The sequence below is a fragment of the Thunnus maccoyii genome, chromosome 3 (assembly GCF_910596095.1).
Source record: "Thunnus maccoyii chromosome 3, fThuMac1.1, whole genome shotgun sequence".
Classification (NCBI taxonomy): domain Eukaryota; kingdom Metazoa; phylum Chordata; class Actinopteri; order Scombriformes; family Scombridae; genus Thunnus; species Thunnus maccoyii.
Genome location: NC_056535.1, coordinates 5,115,719 through 5,134,985, shown reverse-complemented (window position 1 = coordinate 5,134,985; position 19,267 = coordinate 5,115,719). Strand labels below are relative to the sequence as shown.

The window sequence follows — 19,267 nt, the reverse complement described above, 5'->3', positions numbered from 1 at the left end:
TGGAGAAAAACGATATATTTGTTTGTCCGTCACCCGTGTTAAGAGCTTTTTCTTTTTTTAGGCGGTGCCAAGCTCACGTTAGCTATCTTGCATCCCATACGCGCTCGCTCTGCAGTAATTTAAAGGGACTCTGATAGCAGTGGCACTCCGCTCCCATCTAGAGTTTCCCAGGCAACGACACCGAGGTTGACTCACATTTCGGAACAGTGTCGCACAGAGGCTCCCAAACGCTATTGATTTCAGAATTAATGGATATTTGGTGTTATTTTTGGCATTCAAAAAAGGTTGGTTTTTTTGCCTGGTGGGTGTTCTTGGCCCGGTGGCCCACCAAGTCTATACAATTATAGGGGAAACACTGTGTTTAATTCAAATACCCATAGAGAGAAGATGTGTCACTCTGTTGGAGTTGTGGGAACTACAGAAACACTCAATCCACTCACAATATAACAGCGGTGTTACAGAGTGGAGATCCCTCCCTCACAAATTATCTTTGGCTGAGTACAGACTCACAAACCCAATAACAGTTTTAATTTTGGCCTGAATTAAAGTTATTCACAGAATTAATGTTAATTAGCAACAGCTGATATGATCTGCCAATTTGTACACTGCTACTCTTTGGCAGTGAGAAAGAGAGAGTTAGTCGTAGTTTAGTGAATGTGTGTATTTTGCCAACCAGGACATCAGAATTCAGAGCCACACACTCGGGACTCGCATATACGAGCGAAATGCTCACACTGTCGGCTGTGGTGAAGGAGAGCAGCACTGCGACGCTAGCAGGTTGAGCTGGACCAAACACAGTAGAGCTCAGTAAAGAATCAGCATTTGATCGACTTTATTTTAGCAGATGCCAATCTTTTAAAAATATGCCCTGATATGGAACATCTCTTGTTACTTCATCTCTGCTCAGCAAGTGGTTTAATTGGATACTTTACACAAGCAACAAACACCCTTACAAGTATACTGATATATTTTTGTTAACATGTTGTTCTACTCCCATGTATTCAGTCCTTTTACTCATATTTCTATCCACTTAAAAAAAACAAACATATCGCGGGCTTCAGGGTCCTGAGCACCAAGATGTTCTGGCAGACCCAACAGACCATCCAACAACCACCTGCTGGCTTTACTCCACCACCGCCAGTGTCTCGACTGAGGAATCCTGTTCTATCTCTAATCTTTACATGGGTTTATGCTTAATGAAGATGCTTCACATCGATGGATTCTAATCATCAAGTCTTTTTCTGTTGCTACCCTCGATAAATACTGTTATACACTTCCAACCGTTTACTGAACTGAGTGCAGGCAAATTTGTCACACAGCCTTGTCTACCGCCCACCACTACACCTTCGCCTGCAACTGTCAACACTGCCATATGATTGATTGTGGGCTGCACAGTTTTGATTTACTTTTACTAGTTTCAGAAAAAACTCTCGTCTGTACTTTTTCTGCTTTGAGGACGTTGTAAGGCATGTCTGCTCCCACCGTGACTTGCAAGCCTCACCATCTGGCAGGAGCACATTTCGGCAGCAGCCTGAGAACACGCTAAATTAGATTTCGTTTGGAGTAAACTGCTGTTCGTGCTGCTACAAACTTCCATTTTCTTACTGTTGGGATAATGCTAATCACCTGTGATTACTAACCATACTGTAGGCTAAAAGCACGAGCATGTGATAGAACTCTGTATTGTATAACTCTGGAATATGACACAACTTTAAACTGAATTATATGAACATTAGAAGGTGTTAAGCTCAGTTCTGTCATATAAAGGGAGGATAAACAGAGCGTAGGTGGGTTTATCTTCTCCTAAACCCCTTTGTGTTATATCTGTGTAAAGATATGCAGGATCGACATAGCCTTTACTGTGTATAGATACCCATTGGACAACATAACAATGTCCTATTCAGTACTCCAACAGCTGCATCCGCTTTGATTGTCTATTAAAGAATGCGCACTATAGCTCCAAGGTTACATCAGTCATGCTGTATAAACTTTATCCACCTGCATTTTGTTGCTCACTCCCCTGTCTCCTCCTGTCGGCCTCTTTTTCTTCTAACCCTCTTTCTCTCCTCCTTTCTCCATCAGGCGTTGGTATTCTCATCTGAAAGAGGAGAACAGAGAGGGAAAGAATAAGCATGGGGATGCAAGGGCACATGGCGGAGAGAATACTAAGCACCGATGAGTGTTAAACACAAAGCCCCGCACAGGCGCCGGTGTGCACGCACACACACAGAGGTAGGTGTATATAAGTACACATTACTCAGCGGCACATAAGCACGCACACATATACACAAACACACACTCTGCTGGGTATTAGCGGACCCCTTGGTGCGGGTTGAATAGAATGTATTTGTACCTCAGGCTTAAACAGTGAGGATTATGGGGGATACGAGGGGAATGCTAAAGCCAGGAGGGAGGCCAACGACCTTGGTATGGACTCAGGGAGGAGGAGGAGGAGGAGTTGATTGTGGGTGGCACATCATTCAAAAATTGCGGTAAACATGAGCGCTGAAAACAATGATGGCCTTGTGTGGTTGTGCATGAGTGTGTGTTCATTTCTAGAGAAATCCCAGTGTAAACGCCATCATCACATATTCGATTGTGAGGAGTGTCATCAGCCCAAAATGATGCAACATGTTTGCAAATGATGAGCTTTTGCTTGTTTGAGATTAGCATCAATAACGTTCATGCCTTTGTTTTCACAACTTTTCGTGTGCTTGTGCTTGTGTGTGTACGTGAGTGTGTGCGTGTGTCTCCAGGCGCAACCACTTTTCCCATTTTGCATGTGTTTCTCTGCACCCAATTGTGTGGAAACAGGGGATGTATCATATACTTGTTACGAGTGGCAGGACAGAATGCATAATTCATTTTCATTTGGGCTCCTGTAATTGGGTGTGTTTGGTTGTTTGTGTGTGAGTGTGTGTGTGTGTGTGTGAGAGAGAGAGGGGGAGCAGCCGCTGGGAATGTGCTTTTTTCTTGGTCCAAATGTTGGTGTGTATGTGTGTGTGTGTGTGAGAGAGTTGGCACATCTGTGTAATAACCTGGGATTGGATGTGTCAGGTCATTTCTACAAGTGTTAAAGAAAGCAGGGAGGAGAGACAGGCAATCTGATGAGTGGAGCTGCATCTCAGCTCATCAGAGGTAAAATAAGGAGGATGGAGAGATGGTGGGATGCAGGAGGGGTAGGGATTGGAGTAACAGGGGTGGCGGGACGAATAGCCAATGTAGGGGCAAAGAAGCAAATATTAGGAAGAAGATAGAGGAGAGATTTAAGATGGATAAAGAAAAGATGGAGGAAGGGGTGGATGGAGGACAAAAGAGAGGGATGGAGGTAAGAATAGTGTGTAGGATAGTGAATAAGGGACTGGTGAAGGATGGAAAGAGGAATCAACACCAGATGAAGAAATAACAGAGTAGAGATTGAAGAAGGATGAAGAGATGGAGGGTGGAGAGCAAAGGGCAAAGATGGAGGAGGGGTGGAGGAATGATGGAAGACGGATAGATGGGGGGATAAAGCAGGAGGGATGAGAGGAGATGCATGGAGAACAAAGACTGAACATATATGTATATATGATATATATAATTTTTTAAACAAAGTTACAGTGCTTCATAGTAAAAAAGTGAAAGTGAAAAACTTTTTTTTTTTTTTTTAAAAAGTAAAAATAACAAAAGTTGAAAAGTAAAAGAACCAAATCCATGTGAGTTTTTAGAATGATTTAAAGATCCCAACCCTCACCTATTGTCATGAGCTTTGGGTAAAGACTGAAAGAATGAGATCACATATACAAGCGGCCGAAATGAGTTTCCTCCTGAGGGTGTCTGGGCTCAGCCTTAGAGATAACGTGAAGAACTCAGACATCCAGGGGGAGCTCGGAGTATAGCCACTGCTCCCCCGCATCAAAAGGAGCGAAGGATCTCTTCTGGCCTTGGAACGCCTTGGGATCCCCCAGGAGGAGCTTGAGGACATTGCTGGAATGAAGGATGTCTGAGCTTCCTTACTCTGATGCCATCGCTACCTGGTCCCGAATAAGCGGCATAAAATTGATGCACGGAAGGACGGATGGATGGATGGATTTGACCGGCAGTCAATTCATGATTTGTCCGACCATCTAGAGTTGGATCACTCTACTCTCTGCAGCTGTGCTCTTCCAGCTGTATTGCAATTAATGACTGCTCTACGGTTTTATGCTATGGGATCTTTCCAGTCAGTAATAGGCGAGGTATTTCATGTCCATAAGTCAATGGTGTGCAGCTTCATTCACCAAGTTTAAAACACCTTTACCCATCTGCTGAACACTGTGAAGTTCCCATCAAAACAAGAGGATGATATAGCGGCGCACTTCTTTAACCTTGCCAGCTTCCCAAGAGCGTGCCGGGTAATAGACAGGACCAACATCAGGATTCAAACACCCGTACAATATGAAGATCTATTTGCTAACAGAAAAAATAAACAGAATCAATTTCCATTTAGTTTGCAATCCTAAAAATAAAATAACAAATGTTCTAGCACAATGGCCTGGCACTACCTATGATGCTTGGATGAGAGCATCCTTGCAAGGGAGTTTGAGGAGGGGAGGCATAAAGGCTTCCTTCTTGGGGACAGTGATTATCTATGTCGTTCATGGCTAATGACACCATTCAGAAATCCTGCCAACAGATCTCAAGCAATTGGTCTAAGTATCCAAATTGTAACATATACCTACCTTGTTCAGCTGCATGCTTGACCTTAATTTATAATTGATTGAATGTAATTGGTAATAATTGATAGTACCATGCGGTTTCCTCTCTCTCTCCATCTCCCCACACAACAGGAGAACTACAACTTCAGTTTATGCAAGACACGGGCAATTATCGAGCGGGTCAACGAGCAGTGGAAACGTCGCTTCCATTGCCTGCATGCTGAGCTTTGTGTGGATCCAGGCAGAGCATGCAAGATCACTCTTGCATAGTGCTGTTCAACTTATCGAAGGACTTTGCAGTAGATAAGGAGGATGAGCAGCATGAGACCACTGAAGAGGCCGAGGAGGATGGGGAGGAAGGAGTTGAAAACTATGACCACACTGTGCGAGAGACCATAGTTACCAATTTATTTAGCTAAAAGAAATAATAAAAGGCTATAAATAAAGAATGATTCCACAAATTATTGTAATTAAGTACATTTATTTGTTATTGAAACGTATATGTTTGGACAGGAATGATTATAATATTTAATAATTAATACTTATTTGTTATGAAGTGGATACATGGCCTGTCTATTATTCAAGAGCAGCCGCAGTTAATATGATTGATTCTTCAGAGAGCTTGCTTATTTCGTGTTGCAGTAAAACATTTTACATGTACAAATTGTTTTTCTCCATGGCCAAGTTCTCAATTTGAAGCTCTAATTTCCTTTTTTGGAGAAGTAAAACTTCCCCTCGGAGTGCCAGAACAGATGGACTGTCTCCGTTGCTTCTGTAATGAAAAAAAGAGGGGACAAGCAATAATGCAACTTTAGCAGTAACAAGACGGTAAGCAGTAAAGTTTTAAAATGTATGTGAATTTTAAGTGCACCGCAGAAAGTATAATTTCTAATAATTTCTAATTAAATATAATTTAGTACTTTGTTAGAGTAAAATATAATCTTTATTTTACAGTATGGTTGGATTGAGATTTTGTGAAAATTAAATTGATAGGAAAAAGGAAAGTAGCACAGCATAACAAGAACTTCTTACTTTGACACTCTTGGTGTCTTTGGAGGGTTTACTGGCCTGGTTTTAGTGGTCAAGTATACAGTCATGCCATTAACAGCAATGTTGTTAATTAGGGTTAAACTGAAGACTGTTACCTTTTTCCAAATGACCACTACTCTCCCCTCTGCCGGTAATTCCATAGGTGAGTCGTGATCAGTGATGTCCACTACCATCACTGCCTCATTTGAAAGAGGGTTTGGAGGTGGACCCCTGCCTGGAAAATTACAGTTGTTAGTAAATGATTTATTTTATAGCACAGTTACAATCTGAACGAGAAGGCTAGTTTATGTCATGGAATGTTATAGGGGCCTTAAGCCTACTTCATGCTAGCTAGCTAACGGTAGGCTATAAGGTTACAGTCTAGTTAATATCTATAGCTTAAATACTTTAATGTGTAATGAAAACAACAATAAATAAATAACTCAGAAGAAGATGTCATTTCTATTATGAACGACTTCTGTACAGAGATTTCTCTTTGTCTGTTGTTTTCTGTTTGCTGTTATTTGCGGATCATATTTACTTTTTAGTATGTGCTTTCATTTATTGTATTCCTCCAGAAGTATAATCTTTTCTGACCAATTTGGTTTTCTTGTCTTCTTTTCTTCCATTTTTTTTTACTATAGGCCAAATTTCTGAGGCGATAACAGGTGAGATGATAATATGTATCACAAGCACTAGTGCAAGCAAACAAACCATTTCCATGGAAACTGTAGAATTTCACTACTGTAAAATCTCTTTCAATGCAGTAAATCCCTTAATGTTTTTCCTTACCTCAGGAAACCTTTTAAGGGATTCTGTGAAACACCCTCAAGTAAATCCCTCAGTTAAGGAGAAATTAAGCCTTAAGTGTCATACTTAAGGGGAAAACTTAAGGTGTTTTGTACAACCAGTCCCTGGTGACCCCGGGTAACAACACCAGTGGTCAGAAACCCCAGGAGACACACATTGTCTCAACAGTGACTATGCACACTCATATTCCACTATTATTCTGAATATGACAATATGCCGAATTTGATACGGGTCATGTAAACAGCATATTCCGTTTGGATAATCCAAATTAGGCTTTATTCCGAATGTAGCATTTTCTGATTAAGACATGTGGGATGCCGATATTATTTGAATATTAGGTGAATTCTTTGGACATGTATACAGCACATGCAGAATACGCGTCTCAACTGGGTTTTTACCGCAGTTTACGACACACAGCCTCTTGTGGAAAATGAAGTAGTAAACATCATGGGACAACCTAGGTACCGGATGTGCCTGTAACTATAAATTTATAATATCAGTCATATCAATATTACTTATAAATACTTACACCTATAATCAGGCAGCAGCAGTGTTGCCAAATTAGCGACTTTCTTGCTAGATTTAGTGACCCTTTGGCAACTTTTTTTCATAAAAGTGGCTAGCGACATATCTAGCGACTTTTTGGACAGATCTTAACTTCTCTCCTTGAAGGGGAGTCGCCAGTATTTCTCAGTGAATGAGCGCTAATGTGGCTCTCTGGATTAACTGTTCAGTGGGTGGGACAGTAACAGCACATTCAGTGGACTGAATATCAGCCAGACAGAGTTGTGAATGAGCTGTGAATGTGTATACCTAATGACCAATCATTGATCCTTGTTTTTATTCTAAATGATTTAACTTTACTATCTAAGTTTGATTTTGTTTTGTCTAAATAGACAGTTTACAATAGTGAATTTATTCCAGTGTATGATCATCTTTCTATTCATGATACTTCAGTTACAGAGTCGATACAACAGGCTGCAAAAAACAGTTTCTTAATATTAGAGGTAGATTATGATGCACATTGAGGAGCTGCTTGAAAAAATAGCTATATATAGCTAGTTTCAGTCAGTTTATTTTAACTTAATTTTCTTTAGATTTTTTAAGAATCGTGTATGTATGTAAAGGTTATTACATAATGATGTCACAGATATGCAAATTAACACGTGACATCATTTAGCAACATCTAGCAACTTTTCCTGCAGACTTTGGCTACTTCCCACTGAAAATAGTTGCCAACACTGGGCAGCAGCTCACTCTTTTTCACCTCGCTGGTTTACTTCACTGCCTGCTGAGATCTTGTGATTCTTGTTCCTAAAGAAGCAGAGGGAAACCTTGAAAACTCTCTGCATGTAAATATTAGTGGAATTTTCATTTTCATTAGCCATGTAAACAGCTAAGTAGGAATATTTTCTTTTTTGGCATAAGGGCAAAAACTGCATTCAAACATAGTCTCACGTGTAACTTGGAACCTGACCATGCAAAGCCTTAAAACTCAGTAAGAGATACTCCACATTTGAAGAGTTTGTAGGGATGTGTCTTTTTTTAGTCTTTACAAAAATAAACGCAGATGCAAAAGTGAAAGTAATGCGTTAAACAGTGTTTCCCTGCTCTTAAAGGAAGCTGCAATGTTAGCATGTGTGGCTAACTAGCTTACATCCTTGTAACATTTGAGCACAATATCATGTAGCCTTCAAGTACATATTTTAGACCGCTTTTGCAAGATTCTTGTTTTAAAACAAGCTGGCTGAAAAAATTTAAAAAACAGCCAGAAACAGATTTTTCAACCAACTCATGTTAGCTTGATTAGCTAACTAGCTAGAGGTACTCTCCCAGTGACAGTTTTCGGTCCACAAAATGAACAGAATTGACAGTCTCTGGCTAGAAATGAGAGAGAAATGAGAAGCAGCTTTTGTCTACCACTGTCTGAAATTTAAGACCCACTGTTTCACAAAATCCCTCTGCCATATCATTGCAAACTGCATATTTACCATGTGAGAATGGAAAACTCTGGTGTAGCAACAGTAACTAAGGGGACCAGGCAAATTACAGTAGTCCAAGTGAGACGGAATGCAAGAAAAGACTATTTTCTTTGAAACAGTTATAAAAAATTGTCCTTATCTGACTGTGCTTGGACTACCCTGGATACTTGGCTGTCAAACAACTGGTTGGAGTCAAATATAACCCCCAAATTGTCAGCAGAGTCCTTTACATTGGATTATGGTCAACCAAGTTTGGATTGCAGAGGAACTGTTGAGCAAGAGAGGCTAAGTAATTTCCCATTTGGATTGGTTTAATTGCAGAAAATGTTGTGCCATCTAGCTCTTTTAATCAGAAAGACAGCGGAGGAGTTGGAAAACATTTGCAGCATCTCTAGATTGGAGGAGGCAAGAACGGATATAGGATTGAAAGAAGGATGGAGCAAGCAAAGACCAAGGAGATCTGAAGATGGAGTGATGAATGGAGGGCAAAATAGAATGGGAGGAAGTGCAACAGATAAAGTGAGGTATCTCACTTTATCTGGTCAGAATACCTTGCTCAACAGTGTGTATTTGTGTGTGTGTGTGTGTGTTTGTGTGTGTGTGCGTGTTTGTGTGTGTGTGTGTTTGTGTGTGTGTGTGTGTGTGTGTGGAGTGCTTGACGTTAAGGTGAGCTGATCAGTCACCGGAAACTCCCCCGTACCTCCCGCACTACAGGCTGTTTAAGGTCACTTTGTCCCCGTAGCAACAGGAACGTCAGTGAACACCCTGCCCATCCCTCCCCAAAACCCCCGCACCACTCCAACCAAATGCCACCATCTGTGTGTGTGTATGTGTGTATGTGTTTCCTGAACTTCGACAAATGCCACTGACCAGTGACACCATCAAACTAAACAACGGGGTCTTGGGCAGGGTTTTCAGGTCGTGTTAGGAGTGCCGGCTTTACAGCACCGAGTTCACACACACACACACACACACACACACACATACATCAGACCATGGCCACTTCTGGGGACATTACATAGACTTACATTCACTTCCTGGAGACCTGCCCTAACCCTAACCATAACCACTAATTGCCTAACACTAATCCTAACCTTAAACACTGATCCAAAATCAGTTTTTTCCTAAATGAGGACACAGCAATTGTCCACAATTGGACAAGTTGTCCTCAGTTAACTGGTCCTGAGTCTGAAATTTGTCCCCAAAAGTAGCCTATAACAGACCACACATACACACAAACACACATATACACACACATGTTTGAGCGTTCCTCTGGTATTGAACTAATTGGACTTTAGGTTATGCATTTGCTTCATATGCATATACAGTATGTGTGTGTATGTCTGTGCGCTATCCGTGCCCCTTCTCATTTGCCTGCAGTGACAGGCTCGCCTCTCCTCGCTAATGCTAACACGCTGCTGCTTAGCTTCTAATTAAGATGTATGAGTCACCATGTCTGTGTGTGTGTGTGTGCGTCCTGTCATCATAGTCTGCCACACATGAATAGTGCTGTCTGCGTTGTGTTTGGCAGGGTTGAGTGGTTTTGCGGCCAGGAACGTTGTCTAATTTAAGATGTCACACATGCTTGGTAGCTCATGTGCGTAAGCCTTTCACACACTTACTCTGCTGTAGTAACAGGCGACACGCGACAGTCCAAAGGCCACACACACACATTCACACACTTGTGCTATAGAACATCTTGATGGATAGACAGTTGGGCGAGGGGGTGTTGATGAGAGATACACACAAATGTCATCTGTTTACGAACCCACACACACAAGAACGTGCCACTTTTTAAAAACAGCAGCCACTGTGCCTTCGGTTCCCTGGCAGGGTGATTACTACTTTTATCATCACGCTAATCATCAATCATCGTCCCACAGACACATGCACGCTGACATGAAAATGCTTCAGCTCTTTAACATGTGTGGTCTCTAACATCCTTGATAAGGGTTGTGCTGTGATATCTCTATGAGGAGCACTCTTTCAGGTAAAAGCAAATAACGGAGCTAAAGACATCTTAATGTTAGATTCTTTACTGCTCTTAGTCACCTGAAAGTGACTAAGAGCATCCTGAAAGGATGAAATGTGTAATACACATAGAAAATGACATAGCAGCTCCCACTGGGTTGTTTTTATCAGCTAAACAAGTGTACAGTATGAATATTCTGGAGCAAAGCCACTAAAATGTCTGAGAGAGCCAACAGAAGATTTCAAGGGGAAACAGATTCGGATGCTCTCAGTTAACATTAGATCCAGTGGAAAAGGAGGTAGAAAAAACAAAAAGAAAGGTAGTAAAATCTAATGACAATGACAATGCTAACATGTAGGATATTTAGCAGGTAATGTTTACTACTGTTACCATTTGACATGTTAGCTAACTTTTTTCTAATTGTTAATTAACACAAATGTCATTTAGACCTGATGGTTGCAGTCTATAAAAAGTTAAGGGATCATTCTGTGGTGAACACGAAGGTCTGCACAAAATTTCATGGCAATTCATCCCGTATTTGTTGAGATATTTTACTCTGAACCAAAAATGTCAACCTGCTGGTGATGTAAGAGATCCAAAGTAATTGGGATTTGGACCATGAATGACTGTACAAATTCTTGTTCAAATACACTTTATTGGATAAATGACAATTTTGAACTACTGCTGGCATTTGATAAAAAGTCAGGCTTACCATACATCCTCTGGGGTGTCTGTACAGCACTTCATGGCAATCCATTCAATATTTGTAGACAAACTTCACCTGTGATCAAAGAGGTGGACGAATGGACTTTGCCATCCCAAGAACCCTGCTCCTTATATGAGAAATAAATGTCTTAGCTAGTTTTAATGTATCCTAGTCCCTTTTTTTTAAGACAAAAACAAACATTTTGTTTCCAGTTGAAATTTGAACTAGAGTACATGGTCCCTCTGCGAGTGCAAGAATGAATGCAAATTCAACCAATTTCACACTATTTGCAAGAGCTCTTTAATTTTTTTTAAATAGCTGCAAGTATTGTACTTATCAATTTCACCAACCACCAGAGTTTTCCACAATATAATAAGCCAATTCAGGACCAATTTTACAAGCTTAAGCCAAATAAAAGCCAAGCCTCAATCTACAAAACACTTCTGAAGCCAACCTGCTTTACCAGAACCTTTCTTTTATGGCAGGACAGGCCCCTAAGATACACAACACACAACAAGCTTCTCTGATTCATGATTTTTTTCCATTAGACATTCTGGCACTTTTTGCCTTTGCTCAACAATTGAAAATGCAGAGAGACAGGAAACAGGGGTAGAGAAAGGGGTATGACATGTAAGAAAGATTCGCAGCCTGACATTGCAGTTATGTGGTATGTTGCTTAACCAGGGGTTACGGGGTCTACCTAGATTCATGATTTTTAAAGATGTCAAAAGTGAACAATCTCTAAACTCACACTTAAAACTAAACATATAATTTATTAAACTTGCTGACAATGCTAACTTATCGTGATTCACAGAAAAAAAATATTACAGAAGAATATTTAACTGGCTAGCTGGTAGCTGTGTGCCCAAATACAAATATGTTATTCGGCAAAGCACAAAAAGTGAGTTTTTTTAAGAATATTTGTTTCATACAAATATTTTTTAAATTATTTGTTTTCGGGGGGAAAAAAAACCCATGTCAAATACCAGTGTGTAGGTCAGTTACATTGCTATCTCAGTCTCTCTCCTCTGCTCCACTGTTGTCTACCAGCAGGTCTCAACGAGGGGAGTCACATCCACCTGCTACATGAGGCACATTTCCTAATTTGGTCGTCACTGCTGGAGTTGGGGGTGTTCCCCAGAGATAAAGCTGAGCTACTAACACACGCGAAGTGCTCCCAAGGGACTCTTTCCACAAAGTTAGGTTGTAAAAAATAGGCAATAAATGAAAAGTGCAAAGCAATAATCACCTTTGAAGTTCTCCCCTACATGTTACAGGGTGTACTGTCTCTGTGTTATGGGTGTATAAATAGGCAGAGGTCTGTCTGTAATGAGGGGATGAGTAGAGTTTTAGCTCAGTAGTCAGCGCAGTCGTCTATGATCTGGGAGAATGTGTACTTGACTTTCTTATGAGCTCATCAGGCCAGAAAATGTCTTGACAACATACACAACAAAGAAACATATGTTAACTTTTGTTCTTATGATCTGACTGATTTGACTGCTGAATTGAAGAGTGCTTACTTGCCAGAATGTTTACCATCCACTGTGGAGCTTTTTGTTTCCATTGTGGCTGTTTTACACCTCTGAGGCAGGCTGACAGGCTGCTGCCAGGAGGATGACTCTACCCAGCTGGTACGTCACGGCCCGACCGGGAGCCTTTAAACAAGTGCGCCCACGCACAAACAAACGCACCTCCTCCCTTTCATTCCATCTTCATACGTATCTTTCTCCAGCCTGTATCGCAGGCCTACTTACTGAATCTGTTGTGCTACATTTCCCAGTGATTCTATACTTCAAATGTAATTGTATGCAAATCAGCAATTCAAAATATTTTTGTGTCTCTCTCCATTGTTCTCAACAACACATTTTATTTTTTCTGCTGTATTACAATGTTTAATCAAAGGCCTTGCTGTTTTGCAGTGTGCTCACAAAAAGAACATCCAGATGCTAGTAGTAGTATGGTTTTCTGACAGGCCAGAAAAATATTTCACTGAATGGATGGATGTAACATTAGAAGGAAACTGCTGAGGAGAAAGTTGTTGATTTGTTGAATCTGTTGGGCCTTTGCATCTGTTGTGTTTTTTGCTATGTTCCCTTCCACCTGACTGAACTTTGTTGCAAATCATTTCTAGCAGTTTTGTGAAGCAACTGAAAATAGTCAATTCTTGAAAGATCTATTTTTTTAAGAGACTTATTTTATATTCTTGAAACACTATTAAAAACAAGATGCCTTTAGTATTGGCTACTTCTGGTTGTATTTCATGCTGTCTGAATACCAAAGACACAAATACATACAAATGGCAAGTTTATGTGTAGTAACTAATGGCATGTTAGAAAATTTGTGGAGGGTTATGATGGACAGATATTTTCAGACCTGCCTCAATTTTCATTAGTGACTTTAATTTCCAGCTAAACTGTATTACATTTTGGAAATTTATCTCTGTCATGGTTTAATTTGATATGTTTTCGATGATGAAAAGCTTTTAAGGTAACCAATGAGTGTCAGAAAGGCAGAGGATTCCTGGCCAATGAACAAGAGTGATTGACTTGTGTTTAACTTATGAACATGTGTTTGTACTGAGTATCTGGATGGACATCAGAGATTTGGCTTTAAGATCTAAACGTTGCCTAGGCATGGATATGCCCTCCAAGAATATGCTATAGTGCCATTGCAATGTGCTGTAAAAACAATATAAATTACATGAAATCATACTCTTTATCATACCCCTTATTGTGGAATTTTCAGACACCACTACTTTAAACAGCACATGGAGAAGAGAAGGGAAAAAGGAAAAAGGATGTTGACTAAGGAGAAGACAAAGATACTCAAACATTGACTTTAAGAGATGGTAAAACTACAAAAATACTGAGGCTTTGCTTCAGTCTTTGAAACTACTGAACCCAAAACGAAGAGATTCACGTTTTATGCTTTGTAGCCACACTACAGTAGCAGTGTGAAGGTCACGCACTTTGCAACTGTCAGTTTTGTGGGGAAAAATTTCTGTCTCTGAAGACAAAGTGTAAACATTGCGCAGATGGAGTTTACAAGAGCCACAAGAAAAGTTGTAGAGGGGAAAGGAAACATGACTTAATTTAAGCTCATGTAAAACCAAAATGAGGCTATTAATTTACACAGTATGTGATATTGAAACACATACAAATAATATTTGTAATCAAGATCACTGTTATTATTTCTGAGTTGACCGATTAATGAGCTGCTATCTCAATAAATCAGACACAGAACATCTTGTTCTTAATAAATCTTGCTGTGCAGCAATGGTTATCCACAGGGATCGCTTAATTGCAAATAAGAATATTTCAACTACATTCTTACTGTGGGTTATAGATTAATTACTTATTATATTAGTGGAACAAATTGTAAACAAACCACTTCGGTTTTGTTTTTGGTAAGAAGAAACTCATGCTCTATCAAAGTTAGACCAGCCAGACGTCAGGTCTTTATAATGTGAAGTTCACAAACTAAAGAATAGAGGAAATATATTAATATTCTCCTGTACAGCAACACAGCCTGCTACGGTAAACACTTGACGTTGCCATTGTGTCACCAGTAGAAGCATCTCTACACAGATGGTGATAAATCCATCTTTTCTAGATTCAGGGTGAATGACTCAAACCTTCCATCTGCCACAACATATGGAAATTCTGAGATGGATGTGTCTTCATCCCTTTCAAACAACACAGTTTTTACTGGAAATGAAATGAGCTGAAAATGTATGGACACAGTGAATGTCAATTCACTGTGTCCATACATACTATGTATAATACTATAAGTACATTTACTCAAGACATCTTCATAAACCACTGGTAGTATCTTCAGTATCCCACTTTCTGAGACTTTATACTTTTACTCCACTATCTTTTTTTCTATCTTTTTTTTTTGCACTATATTTATCTGAAATCTGTAGCTCCTAGTAGATTCTATTAGATAAAGTAAGTGCATAAATATCAGTGTTGATGTGCACAAGCTCCTACATCTAGAATGCCAACAGTTTTGTTTCATCTCGGTGAAAATGCATTTGTAAGCATGATAAGAACTGTAAACAGAGACAGATGTTAGATAAATTCCTTGCCACGTGGAGGAACATGAAATCTTTCAAATAAGCATGAAAATCTCTAAAACTGCAGGTTTTCACACAACAGCAACAGTATGCATTTGTGTAGTTTAAACTCACCACCTATTATAAAGTTGCTGGACTCACTTGGACCTTTTCCATCCATCCATCTATACATGCTTAACCTTTGCAGGGTGGTGGGGGGTTGGAGCCTATCCCAGCTCACACTGGGCGAGAGGCAGGGTACACCCTGGTGAGGTTGCCAATCTATCACAGGGCTGTGGACCTTTTACAATATTAAAATACTACTCACATGTTAATATAGCAATAACAGCACTTTAAATTTATTGTAAGTTTGTAAGTTTATTGAGTCGTATTCGTTTTTGCAATAAAATGTCCAAATCTATTGGCATCATCGGCAAATTTCGAAGTTTGGTTCATCAGAAGTGTCAGACGTATCAGCCTGCTTTCATTTTTCCAGCCTAATGGTGATGTATACAACTATAAATGTTTACACCTCCCAACTCCCAATGTTCCGTACTGTGCTCTGTCAGTTCTCTATTAGTTATAGGGGGGCTCAGCTGTGGAACAGTTATATTCAAATTGCATTTCAGTCTACTTCTCTCAAGAATTTCAAATGTAAGCTTAGGACCTGTCTGATGAACCAAACTTAACTGATCATATCTCGTCATAAGGTCGTAAGGAGTTGACAACACAAGTGTGCTTCAATAAGCGTGTGCACACACTCGCATGCACACTCACACACTCACGTATACACACACACTCACACATACACCAAAACACACACACCCTCTTTACATTATTTAATTTATTTTATGTCTTTGCTGGATTTATGCTGCCTACTTTATATTTGCTTTTTGATACTATGGTTGCTCATTTGCTTATTTTTGTGGATCACATGACTTAAGTATTTGCTTAAAATACGTAATGAGGTGGGATTACTTCCATGAGCCTGTAGAGGTTTTCTAAATCTCACCTGCACAATTTGCTTCTTCTCATTTGCTGTTGTGTTTATGCTGCTTTGTTTTACTGTGCAAATAAATCAGTGAAATAAAAATAATACTTTAATACACTGTAATACTATAATAGTTGAACTTTTCTATTGGGGTTGCAACATTTCATTATAGAACAGCACTAGTTGATTTTTTGGCAAATTGGGAGCAGTGTAGAAAGCTTAAAAAAACAACACATACAAATAAACACCTAACACATTAGACAAATCTTCATTCTCCTTTTAGCAGTAAAGCTAGAGGCTGTAAAACCAATACAGGGAGCTAAAAGATTTAAAATGGTCTGTAGAGTTGAGGGGAACTGGTTCCACACTGGCCAAACACACACTAGTTTCTGCAAGTCTATACTTCATTTCATCCAGCCAGCTATATAGAGTTGTAGCTCTAGTTGTCTTGTTAATCTAATTTATCACTGCATCACTTTTCCATTGTATTGTGTATCCAGGCCTCTAAGGCTACTGTAGATTATGTTAGCAGAGCCTGAACAAACAGCAGATGTTGAGTATTGCATGCTAACTATCTTATAATAGAATCATTTCTACAAATTTGACACACACATTGGTTATATTTCCACTTCAGTTATCCAAATGTTTGTAGCATGAGCTCCAATCCATGTTACCCCCAGGTAAAGGTCCAGACTGCCAAATAGGGAGTGGGGATTCCGATAGACTTTATAGTGAGGAGAACTCAGACTGTACCATGTTGACTACAGAGGAGGGTTTCATTGTGATCAGGGGATAGTCTTGTTTAAAGTTCCCTAAACAATATTTATTGCCAATATTTATATGTTAGGACAATGACAATAATGTTTAGGCATTGTCTATATCGTTTTTGGATACAAATATTTTTTATATGGTTTAACTGATTATGAACTGATTTTAGTTTGTCTTGTAGGAGGAGCTTCTTATATAAAAGCTAAGCGTAGAAACTTTAAGGGTTCTGTGGTTGGAAAGTTTGGAAGCTGGGTTTTGGAGAAGTGGATATCGGTATTTTGTGCATAAACTGATCTGTGACTGGACTAAGGATGGCAGGGAATAGCAATGGTGAGGGTGGGAGTGAGGATATGGATATGAATGACTGGACTGAAGTACAGAAAAAGAAACGAGTTAGGAAGCATAGTAGTGTAAGTGGTAGTATTTCAGATAGGGGAGAGGAAGGTAGGGTGATGCGTTTTGAGGGTTATTAAGAATGAGAGGTTTAAAATAATTTTGATTTTCAAGGAAGGAAATGATGTAGTCCATATGTCTGGTGGCATTGACTTCCAGGTTGAAGGAGAAAATTGGTGAAATTTTGATGGCGAAAGTGTTGGGTGATGGCACTTGTTTAAGCGTAAAGACAAGGAGCAGAGAGAGTAAGTTGACTTAATTGTGTAACAAAATGATAGAGAAAGCCAAGAAGACAGGTGATGGGCCCTTTGTGATAGGTGTTATATTTGGTATCCCAGTTTAGGAAAAGTTGGAGGTTTTGAAGTCAAGCATAAGAGGTGATAAAGTTATCGGCATTGAACGTCTGCAAGCAAGAAGCAGAGGAGAGAGGGTTGATAGTTTATCAGTGTTGCAGGATTTCCAAGAGAAGCTGTTGCCTGATAAAGTGACAGTGGGATATATATAAGTTACAATGAAGGGGTCCCGCCACCTTTGAGATGTTTCAAATGCCAAAAATATGGACATATGGCAGCAGTGTGTAAAGGGAAACAAAGGTGGAGGTGATCATGAATATGGGAAATGTGAGGATGGGGCAGAGATGAAATGTGTTAATTGTTGAGGTGCATACAGTGTGGCCTATGGTGGCTGTGAAGTGAGGAAGAAGGCAGTGGAAGTGCAGAGGCTAAGAGTGAACATGGATATACAGTATACAGTGCATTCAGAGAGTATTCAGACCCCATCACTTTTTTCACATTTTGTTATGTTGCAGCCTTATGCTAAAATCATTGAAATGTTTACTCATCAATCTACACGCAATACCCCATAATGACAAAGGGAAGACAGAATTTTAGAAATTTTTGCAAATTTATTAAAAGGGGAAAACTGAAATAGGTTATTACATCGACATAAGTATTCAGATCCTTTACTCAGTACTTAGTTGAGGCACCTTTAGCAGAGATTACAGCCTCGCGTCTTCTTGGGTATGACGCAACAAGCTTTGCACACCTGGATTTGGATATTTTCTGCCATTCTTCCCTGCAGATCCTCTCAAGCTCTGTGAGGTTGGATGGGGACTGTCAGTGGACAGCCATTTTCAGGTCTCTCCTGAGATGTTCGATTAGGTTCAAGTCAGGGCTCTGGATGGGCCACTCAAGGACATTTACGGAGTTGTCCCTAAGCCACTCCTGCGTTGTCTTGGTTGTGTGCTTAGGGTCATTGTCCTGTTGGAAGGTGAACCTTTGGCCCAGGCTGAGGTCCTAAGTGCTCTGGACCAGGTTTTCATTAAGGATATCTCTGTACTTTGCTCTGTTCAGCTTTCCCTTAACCCTGACCAGTCCCCCAGTCCTTGCTAATGAAGAACACCCCCACAGCATGATGCTGCCACCATCATGCTTCACTGGTGGGATGGTATTGGGTAGGTGATGATTAGTGCCTGGTTTCCACTGTCAGATGTTTGGTAAAAAGAAATATAAAAAGGGAAATATCTGGAGTATGTAGTTGTTGAAGTTTGGTTAGGGGATCAAAGTTTGGTTATTGTGACTTTCTATAATCCACATCAGAAGTTGGATTTGGAAGCATTAGAGGCAATAAAGGAACTAGAAAGAAGAAGGGTCATTTGGTGCTGTGATTTTAATGCCCATAATATGCTTTGTGGACGGGATAGGACTGATAGGAATGGTTTGATAGTGGAGGATTTGATGGACTCCTTGGGACTTGTGTGTTTAAATGATGGGAATTTCACGAGGATTGATTGTAGAACAGGCAATGAGTAAAGTTTAGACTCAACACTAGTATCACAGTCCTTGGCAGATATTTGTGTGTGGGAGGTAATGAATCATACAACT

General features: G+C 39.9%; 2 long non-coding RNA genes across 3 annotated transcripts in view; one reads left to right on the top strand and one right to left on the bottom strand.

Annotated features, from left to right (window-relative positions):
* The first annotated feature begins 219 nt into the window (after positions 1 to 219).
* On the top strand, positions 220 to 6,335 carry LOC121890841. The gene is made up of 3 exons (XR_006093947.1): positions 220 to 2,232; positions 4,809 to 5,504; positions 5,869 to 6,335. It is a non-coding gene; the product is annotated as an uncharacterized LOC121890841 (long non-coding RNA).
* The window catches only part of LOC121890835, a 29,710-nt gene continuing 15,799 nt past the window's right edge, over positions 5,357 to 19,267 (bottom strand). For both annotated transcript variants that reach the window (XR_006093941.1, XR_006093938.1), the window contains 2 exons: positions 5,822 to 5,940; positions 5,357 to 5,448 (listed from right to left, as the gene is read on the bottom strand). This is a non-coding gene — a long non-coding RNA (uncharacterized LOC121890835). The remainder of the gene's footprint in view (positions 5,449 to 5,821; positions 5,941 to 19,267) is intronic.